Raw genomic sequence first — 2,396 nt, forward strand, 5'->3', positions numbered from 1 at the left:
TATGTTACGTCATAATGACGTATAAAAATTATTATTAATTCCAACTTTTGGAAGTAATAATAATTTGGGAAATTAAAAAAATTTATTTGCTTGATTGATTTATTTATTTGCTGAAGAGTTTACATTACCCTTATTGCAAAGGGGGGGTTGCATACAGGTAGCATGAATATAAGAGATAAATAAATAAATAAAGAGTTAAGCCCAAGTTGACTGAAGAAAAATACAGGCTGCGAAAGCAATTATCACACAATAGATGCAAGGTAGGTAAGCATAAAATGGTTATGTACAAAAAGCGGCTGGATATAAAGCAAAAGATTAGGTGCAGCGTAAAAAATAAAAATAAACAAAGAATAGTCCATAGCAGTTTCCTAGAATACATAGATGAGCATGCAGCTCAGTCGATTGCACAAATACAAAGAGTACAAAATTTAAAAATATGGAAAATATGGAGAATAAGACAAATATGGTGCGTCGCTTGGCCACGGTGTAACAGGAAGAGGGGGACAGATGAGCAGACTCAGACCGCCAAGGTTGGAGAGACAGGTGGAAAGATAGGACCAGTGAGCTCAGTGGAGGGTACAATTGGGACATCCAGCGGTTCAAGCTGTTTGAGAGAAGATACCGCGTACTTAAAAATGGCACTGTGAACAGAAAAAAGATTAGAGTCACGCATAGAGGACACATGGGGGTAGCTCCGGCCCAGACTACCAAGCGTCAGCAGCAGGACTTCTCTGGGATGTTCGTGGAGGGAGCAACGGAGGAGGAAATGCTCCACTGTAGCTGTTTCCTCGAGGCAGCAGCGTGGGCAAAGGCCAGTAGGGTTGAACTTGTAGATCCTACCATTGAGGCACGGGCTCCAGTACATGTTGGATGCAAGTCTAAGACCAGCTAAAATCCTCTTCATGGCCAGGGGACCGTTGCTCCAGATGTAGGCTGGCAGAGGGTCAGTGGTGGAGTGAGGGAGCTTAATCTGGAGAGTTGAGGAATTCAGGCACCTCTCAATATCTGAATCTCGTTCCTTACGCTTCAAGTCCTCAAAAAGCTCAGAACTCCTCTGCTTCCAGCAGACTGGATCCAGTGAGTCCCAGAGATCGGCAGCGACAGTGAAGACTAACCAGTGCTTGAAGACCGAGGTCCAGTTGTAAAGATTCAGAGACGGTTCCACGTTGGCGAAGTGAATAAGGCGAAGGAGACAAAGTTTGGTGAGGCTAGATGCAGGGAGCTTCAGAGCTTTGTAGAACCAGTTCCAGATTTGGGACATAGCAAAGATCTTCAGGGGGGGCAGACACAGCTCAGTCCTCACCGCGTAGCCAGGAGTATAGACAGGCAGGCCAAGGTATCTTCTGTAGAAAGATATCTGGATTTTCTCGAGTAGGTCACAATACTGGAGGCCCCACGTTGGGAAGGCGTAGAAATTTTTTTTTATTTAAATACCAATGGAATCATACGATTCCAATGGTACATTAAACCGATCGTCTTACATCCGGTAAGACGATGGAAAAATTTATAATTTGAGATCATTCATACTACACGGGTGGTATGAACCCGCGTTGCCGAGGGCCTTATCGCCCTGGTTTCGGGTTGCTGTTGCGAGGCAGTCCACCTCGTAACAGTCCCACCTTTGTCCAATGCTTCCCTCCCCTCACCTCACTCCTCACACCTAACGACGCATCTTTATTTTTCCCTCCTCCCCACGCTCCTCGCGCCGCGAAACGGTTCACGCGCGCTTGTTCCCCTATTCCCTCTTCTCCGCGCCCCTCTTACCGAGGAACGCGACCACGCTGGCTACACCAATTGTCCCCCTCCCCTAATAAGACGCGTGTCTCCACGATCTACCTACCCCCTCTCTCTACAGGGTGCACTCAGCACTCATCCACATCTTATTCCCCACTCCCATACAATTAAAAATTCGTGTATGCATTTACATACACGAATTAATATTAGACGACGCAAAAAGGGCATCGCCCATGCAGTCAGTCGATCGGTCAGTCAGTCGTGTCGTGATTCCACCCCGGAAAAGAACAAATCTAAAGTAAAAAGGAATACCAAAGGATAGGTGAAAACAGCAAGAAGAAGGAATAATAATAAAGGAGCAAGAAGGAATAACAATAAAGGAGCAAGAAGCAAAAACCCAATAAAAGGAAGGTAAAATCCAAATTTTAAATTCGTGAGTGTTTTTCCGAAAGTTTACATATAAAAATTGGTGATCAAAATTCAAAATTGAAATATTATTTTCGCGAGTGTTTTTCCGAAAATTTACGAATCAATTTTTGTGATTAAATTCAAAATTTGAAATATTATTTTCGCGAGTGTTTTCCCGAAAATTTACGAATCAATTTTTGCGATTAAATTCAAAATTTGAAATATTATTTTCACGAGTGTTTTTCCGAAAATTT

The sequence above is a fragment of the Diachasma alloeum genome, unplaced genomic scaffold, assembly GCF_001412515.2.
Source record: "Diachasma alloeum isolate Michigan unplaced genomic scaffold, Dall2.0 Dall_scaffold_00361, whole genome shotgun sequence".
NCBI lineage: Eukaryota > Metazoa > Arthropoda > Insecta > Hymenoptera > Braconidae > Diachasma > Diachasma alloeum.